Raw genomic sequence first — 8,115 nt, 5'->3', positions numbered from 1 at the left:
CACGGGGGCACTGCCAGGCTGCTCCTCCGGGCCGGGGGTGCCCACCCAGGTCCTGTGCCTGTGTTGGTGGCTGCTCCTGAGCTCGTGGAGTGAATGGGGGAAGCGGCACCTGGAGCACAAATCCCACAAAATCATGGAATCACAGACTGGTGTGGGTCGGAAGGGACCTTACAGCCCGTCTCCTTCCGCCCCTGCCGTGGGCAGGGACACTGGCATCCCACTGGGATGCGCTTGGTCACTTTGGGGTCTCCTGCTGGAGGGCACAGTCTGCATTCCCTCGGGATCGTGTAGGACTGACTTCGCCGTATCTTCCCATTCCCTTCAAAACCACCAAATTGTGAGCTGATTTCTATGGCTGATGTCCTGGCACATGGAAAGCAATTCCTCTTGGAGCTGCCAGAGGGAATGCTTTGGTGTCTTTGGGAGGCCAGGAGGTTTCCTAGAGTGCAGAATTATTAAGGGCTCAAGCTCTTCCCTCTGGTGAGCGGGGGCAGGAACAGCTGGAGCTGTGCAGGGAGGTTTGGCTTGGAGGTCAGGGAAAGGCTCTTCCCCTGCAGGGCCAGGGGTTGGATCCATGGCCCCTGGGGGTCCCTTCCAGCTCAGGATTTTCCAGGGTTCTGTGGTGTCAAGAGGAGTTTTTGAGGAAGGCTTTGCTCTTTCCTGCAGCGAGCCAAGAGGGAGGATGCCAAGGCAAACACGGCGTCCGTGGCCTCTCCTGGTGAGAGGCCGTGCCAGGGCACGGCCTGCTGACCCCGGGGCTCAGGAGTGTCCCTGCCTGGCCGGGCACTGCCAGAGTTCACGCTCTGCTGATTAAACCAGCAGATAATGCCGCTAATTATCATACTGGATTGGGGTTTCCAGCAAGCCCTGATCCTGCTGGATGCAGCTGGTTCAGTCTCCTCTCTCACTAGCATGGGATATTTATCTGAACAGAGAGCTAAATATTTGCAGGGCTAAAGTTAACATCAGGCTGTGGATATTGGTGGGTTTTCACTCGGCTCTGCTCAGTGTGACCATTTCCGTGCTGCTGAGTTCATTCAACCAGTCAGCACGAGACCACAAGGGTTCAAAATAGTAGAGAAAGGTGATGTCAGGAGCTTTGAGTCCTTCCTTTGCCCATGAGCTGGAACCTGTTGTTCTTCCCTTGCCTCAGAGCAGCTTTTTGTGCTGCCAGGAAATGACTTTTGGTGCTTTTGTTCTGACAGTGCAAACGTGGAGGGGAGGGTGTGACCGTGCTGAGGTTGTTCTGCTTTCCTTTGTAAGAGCTGAGAGGCTCCTCTGGGGCTTTGTCCCAGGACCCACCAGGTGAGGAGCGTGGATCTCAAGGACTAGGTGAAAATAAAGCGCAGGTGGTGGAACAGGGGATGGGGTCTGCGGTGCCCAGGCTGTGTCACCCGCCTCTGGGTACCATGAAACCCCATGGAATGAGCAACTGCAGGGTGGGAAGTGCCCTTTCCATCATCTGCTCCCCTTTTTGCACCCAGCCCTTTTTGCACCAAGGTCTCTCCTCTTGAATCTTGGCCTTTTTTTGGGTTGTTGAAGACTGCATTGTCCATCATCTCTGGGGATTGGGTGCAAATGGGGCTTGGCCTGCTTTGGCTTTGCCCATTTCACCTGGCAAACAGCTTTTCTGAACTCCTTCTATCCTTTCCCTGCTGGAAAAGTGATGGGACCTGTGCAACACCTGCCAGAGTTTTTCTGAGCTGCTCCTGCTCTGGAGCCCTGTGGAGACTGGGCCCTCCCAGTGCCCCTACTCCAATCCCTGTTATCCCTCTGCCTGCTAATGATGCCTCAGGTTTAGCTTTTCTATTTTCCCATTCTGTGCTGCTTTAGTGTGTGGCTCTGGGTTTCATATTATGGGATGGTGAGCTCTCTTCACAGAGCAGGGAGACAAAACAATTCCTTCTCCAGCTGGGCACCAAGGACAAATGATCCAAACCTCAGCCCAGGAGCACAAACAACGTGGGCTGGAGAGAGAAAAACAAGCAGGATGGGACTGCACGGGCTAAAGCTGGAATGGGACAATGAACTGCAATGTGCCCATGGAGCAGAGCTGATCACAGTGAGAGCCCCCGGGAGCGCTCATGCATTTTGGGACCATTTGGGTTCATCTTGGGTGCAGGCCTGGCTGGGCTCTGGTGCTGCCCAAGGTGGATCCATGGAGGAGATCCTTTTAATAAATCCCTGCTTTGTTCTGTGACTCCATCCAGCCTCTGCTCCAGGGCAGCCTTCTCAGGGCATCTCTCCTTTCCCCGGATCCCTGGCAGGGCCCGTGGCTGAGTTGAGCTGCTCTGGGCTGTGGTTGCAGCTTCTGCCTCTACATGACACTGAGAGCACCCAAAACTGATCTTCCCATGATCATCCACGGCTCAAAACCTGTCCGAGGGGAGTGATGAGCTGCACATCTTCCCACAGAAATCCCAAACTGATGGGGGGATGTGGTTACGTGCCCTGAGCAGCTCGGGTTGGAAGGGACCACCGTGGGGTCACCTGGTGCCACCTCCCTGCTCCAGCAGGGCCAGCACAGGGCACAGGACTGTGTCCAGCTGGGTCTGGAATGTCTCCAGGATTGGAGACTCCTCTCTGGGCAGTCTGTTCCAGTGCCTGGTCACTGCACAGTAACACGTTCTTCCTCAGAAGAGAAATGGGATTCACTCAGGCAAACGCTTTTCCACCTGTGCTGGGATTTACTCCCAAGCATCCTCCCTGCTCTCCAGGAAAACTTCCCCACCTCACAGTCTCTGCACCAGGGGAAAATTCGCCTTGGCCTGGCTGTGCTTTTAAAGGAAGTGTTCCTGCTGTTTAGGAGGGTAGATAGCAAGGAGACATTTGAGCGCTCAGCACTTTGGGTAGTTAAGATCTCAAATTAGTCACTAATGAACTCAGTGCACGTCAGTCCTGGCAGCTCACGTTTCCCAGTCCCGCAGGGAATGGGGGAGAAGCTGGAGAGAGAGCACCACCTACTTTTGGAACATTTCAGTGGAGAGTCCTGTTGGATTCCGTAAGTGCACAGGAAGAAGGGGAAACAGGAAGCAAATGGAAATAACTCCAGTGAAGCAAAAAAAAAAAGGCTTTGCTGTCTGAGGGATCCCACAGCAGAGCCACTGGGAGAGCACAGCCTTTAAAATGGGAATTTGTTTGGAAAGACAGACCCTCATTTTTAAGTGAGCGACTTAAGCTGCTGTGGGGTGGAAGTTTGTCGCCGCAGATGAAATGTGAAGGTCTGAGCAAAGCAGGTTCTTCACCTCAGGATGGAGACAAATCTACTCCCTGTAACCACCCTGAGGGAAAGGAATGCACCTCTGGCCACTGCCTACTCCATATAGCTCAGCCTTTCACTGCTGACTGATTATCAAGGCAAAATACTCCAAAAAGGCACTCAAAATACCCAAATATGTTCTAAATTACCTGAAAAACATGAGTTCTTAGGGTGGGTTCAGTTTCACACACCTGCTTGAGAATTAAAACCCTTCTCAGGTCCTTGGCAACCCCCAGTGAGTTACTGGGTAGCCTGCAGGAGTTAAATATTTTAAAAGTGAGTTAAATATTTTAAAAGTGAGTTAAATGTTTTAAAAGTGAGTTAAATGTTTTAAAAGTGAGGTGAATGTTTCAAAAGTGAGTTGAATGTTTTAAGAACGAGGTAAATGTTTTAAAAGTGAGGTGAGTGCTTTAAAAGCGAGCACTGGCTGATGTGTGTCAGTGGATGGAGTGTCCTGTGTACCTGCTGGGGATTTACAGCCCAGAGAGTAAGAAGCAATTATGGTTATAAAGTGATTAGGGGTTACAGCCTGGGGAGAAGGGCAGCAAATACCTGTGGGACCTTGTGGTAGCTCAGCTGCTCCTTATCTTTCCCTATCTTTCCTTATCCGAAAGGAACCTGTGGGCAGTGCAGGTACCAAGGTTTGCATTTATTGTTTTCCGTGGGTTTGCAGGGCCGTGGCTCCATGTTCTGCCCTCCACCAGAGGTCCAGGTGCTGTCACAGCAAATTAACAAACCTTGAAACGCCAAACTAACAAAACCTTGAGGAAGTTGATGCTCATCAATCAGAGCATTTTTGATTTCTATTCTTTGAATAGAAATCAAATTCCAATCACTGTGGACCATCAGGCCAAACCTGTTTTGATGGGGTGCAGCCCATCTTTCCTTGCTTCCCTCTGGACAGAGATGGGAAAAGCCTTTGTTCACTGGTCTTCAAAGACCTTTGTGGCTTTCCAAGGAAGGAAAAGGGAATATAATAACTCTGGCTTTAGTATCTGTGTTAGATAAATTCTCCTGTTGTGAAAACAAATTACATCCTCGATACAACAATGGCATTCCAGGAGTAGATTTGTCATGGAGATATCTGACACAATGGGCCAAGTGTCCTGTGCTGGGGTGAGTCAGGGAGGGAGGCCTTTCCCAGAGCACTTGACCCTGGTCGTGCCTCCCTGTGGGCAGGGAGGGGTGGGGATGGTTCCCATGGATGTCTCAGCCCTGTTTCCTGTGATTCGGGATGCAGCAGCAGCTGGGATTGGCAGGAAGCTGAACCTGAAACCTCCAAAGCTGTGTGTGCTACAGGCAGTGGCATCAGAGACATCCCTGGATCTTCCCATCCCGTTAAGGAAATGGAGGAGTGGAGGTGGGAAGGGGTGTTGGGGAATATCCTGACTGCAGCAGGTCTCAGTGAGCCCCAGTGTGCTGAAACGATGCCTTGAGGATCCTGAAGAACCAAAAAAATCCCACCGGTATCATCAGGAAGAAGCCCTGTCCAGGTCTCCAGCCCCCTGTGGAAGTGAGGAAGAGATCCTCCACAGTGGCCTCCCAAGGAGGAAAACCAGTCTGACACCCTGGAGAAGGGAGGGCTCCAGGGAGAGCTCAGAGCTCCTTGCAGGGCCTGCAGGGGCTCCAGGAGAGGGACTGGGGACAAGGGGTGGAGGGACAGGACACAGGGAATGGCTCCCACTGCCAGAGGGCAGGGGTGGACGGGAGATTGGGAATTGGGAATTCTTTATTCAGAGGGTGGTGAGGTATTGCAAGCAGGCTTTCAATTCCTTTAGATGCCCCTGGATCCCTGGCAGTGCCCAAGGCCAGGCTGGACACTGGGGCTTGGAGCAGCCTGGGACAGTGGGAGGTGTCCCTGCCCGGGGAAAGGGGGTGGAATGGGATGGGATCTAAGCTCCCTTCCCACACAAAGCATTCAGGGATTCTACGATTCCAGAATATTTAGGGTTTTGTAATATATCTTAAGTACATCAAAATGTCTTTACAGATGCTGTTGGCAAAGCTGGCTCCTCCTTTCCCAGGCTGTTCTCAGGAGCAGAGAGAGGAAATGAAGAGGGGCTGGATACTGCCTGACCGAACCTTCCCATGCCATAATCCTGGATCACCACCATGGCAACGCCAGCCTGAAAAATCCTGAAGCCTTAACAAGAAAATAATTCGAGGCCCATGGCGGGATTTTGGGGTGTCCTGTGCAGGGCCAGGAGCTGGACTCCATGATCCTTCTGGATGCCTTCAGCCCTGGGTATTGTGTGGTTCTATTTTCCGTGACTCTGTTGTTGCCTGGCCCTTGGAAGGAGGAGTTTTGGAGCTCAGTGGCATCCCCAGGCCGGTTATTTGTGGGGCTGGAGCCTGGCTTAGCCCTAACTCTGTGCACAAAGCTCCCGCGGGAAGCTCAGCGGGATCCTGGAGCAGCTGCTCCCGCTGTTCTGGGCTCCGGAGCTGTCCCCAGCCCCGAGCGGGCTCATTTTCCATCTCAGCTGTTGTTTGGTGCTGCCCAGCTCTGTCTGCATCCTCGCTGTGCCTGGGCCCTCCTCAGGCTGCCAAGCCCGTTCCCATCAGATTTTCTCTGGGAAATCACGTAGCTCCATGCCCCTGCTCTCTCAAATCCCTCCTGCTATGGTTTTTTTCACATGAGGAAAAATGTCCGTGTTTGTGGCAGGAAGAATCCCCGTGTCAGTGGCAGGAGGTGGGGGTGCCTGGATGTGTTCAGTGTTATTTCCATGGGGATGGTTTGCCTTTCTCCCCTGTTTGTGGATGCCAGGCCCCCCTCTCCTCATGCCTTGACCCCTAAATCATTATCCTAATGCCTTTAGCCAAAACTCCAGCTGTCACCAACAGCTCTTCCTTAAGGAGATAAAAAGAGCCCATAACAAGGTCTGGGATCTCTCCCATGCAGCCCTGACATCCTTAATGCTTCAGGCTTGTGCAGCACTGGGGAAAATCTTATTTTCCTTCTCAGAGATGGGACTGCCCTGTGGACTTCAGCCCTGGACTTTGCTCCAGTAGCTCGGGGCGGGCTGGAGGAAGTGCTCAGGCACCTCTGAGTGGGTCTGGCAGGGCAGGAGGTGTGGCCCTGCCTGGGCAGGACACCCTTGCCATGACCTCTGCGCTGGATAAACACAATTCCACTAGCCATCCATGGAGGAGAGGGAGCGGCCAGTTATTCCCATGGGATACCTGGGGCAGGACACTTTGACAGAGGCAAAACAGAGAGTTAAGATGAAAAACCCTCAGTGAAGGAGTTCCTAGGCAGCTGCCTGTTAGGGAATGAATAAAAGCAGGGAGCTCCGGAATTTTACTCCTTGCCTTAGGTTTTTGTTATTTTTTTACCCTTTGCTGAGAATCATTCAGCTCATTACACCTGCTAGGAGCAGGCTGCCCCGTCAGACATTCTTCAAATCCTTCTGAGCTCTCTCTGGGCACATCCCAGAGCAGGACCACGAACTTAAATTTTCAGCCTACAACAGCACAACGTGGCCTGTCTAAACCAAAGCATTGTGCTGGATGCTCACTTGAAGAGCTACATTTTGCTCCCTGTGCCTGCTGCTCCTCCCACCGTGCTGCTGCAGCCTTGCGGAGCTCCCGGGCTGATGGGGAGCGCAGGCAGCCGAGGCAGCAGCCGGGCACGGTGGCTTGTGCCTGTAATCCAAGCTCCGGGGAGGCCGAGGCTGGCGGATCGCTGAGCCCGGGGGTTCTGGGCTGCAGGGGGCTGTGCCGAGCGGGCGTCCAAGCTAAGGCCGGCATCGATATGGTGGCCCTGGGGGAGCCGGGGGCCACCAGGTCGCCTAAGGAGGGGTGAACCGGCCCAGGTCGGAGACGGAGCAGGTCAAAGCTCCCGTGGCGGTCAGTAGCGGGATCGCGCCTGTGAACAGACCCTGCAGCGCAGCCCGGGTGACAGGACGGGACCCAGCCTCTTTTGGCATCTTCGTCCCCTGGCCCCGGCATCTTTTGGCATCTTCTGCCCTCGGAGCCAGCCCCCTTTGTCAGCTCTGCGTGCCGCGGAGCAGCCACAGCAGCGGGGAAAGGCAAAAGCCCTCCCAGGGATGCTCCTCCTGAGGATGCTGCGCCAGCCTCGCCCAGCCGGGCGTGCTCGGGTTTTGGTGGGATGTGTTGGGATCCCAGCAGATGTGGCTGTTAAACTGGGAAATGCCGGGTTCCTGTGCCGCCCAGCGGGATTTCCCGTCGTGTCAGTCGCCCCCCTCCTTCAAACGCTGGGGAAGCTCCCAGGAGCCTCTCATTTTTCTGCTCCGGCCGGTGTTCACTGTCACAACCCATTGGTGTCCTCGGCTCTGCGCTCTACACTCTCAGGAAAACGCTGGCAGTTCGGGAAGCTTTGCTCTGCGAGGAGTTTCTCAAAGCAGGACAGGACACCCCCGATCTGCTGTGTCCGGAGCTGTCCTGGGGACAGAGCTCCAGGCTGTGCCTCGCTCGGCTCGGAATGAAAACAGCATCAGGGTGTGCCTGCTCTGGCTCCCAATGTTTGGGCTCCCTCAGCAGCTCGAACCTCCTCAAAAACCATTCCTGTCTGCCCAAGCGGTTTGGAACGTAAACCAGAGGGAGCTCCAGGACATTCCCTCGGTTCCCCACTGCCACTGTGTGGCCAGGCAGAGCTCGCACAGGACGGGTGGCAGGGAACCTGCAAAGCAGATGGATCTGGTGGTTTGTGGGTGGGATCCGAGTGCTGGGAAGGCTGAGGTTGGGATTTTGGGCTGCAGTTGTTGTGCTGGTGGAAGTTCAGTGTGGATATGGTGCTCCTGAGGGAGCCCCTGATCCTAAATCCCACTGTGAATCTCTGCTAACAGTGCCCAAATCGTGTAAGAAGCGAAGAATTTGGGTTTGTGCTAAGGATGGGG

This window comes from Anomalospiza imberbis, chromosome 6 (genome assembly GCF_031753505.1).
Source record: "Anomalospiza imberbis isolate Cuckoo-Finch-1a 21T00152 chromosome 6, ASM3175350v1, whole genome shotgun sequence".
NCBI classification, from domain to species: Eukaryota; Metazoa; Chordata; class Aves; order Passeriformes; family Viduidae; genus Anomalospiza; species Anomalospiza imberbis.
Note: the sequence above shows the minus strand (reverse complement) of the source record.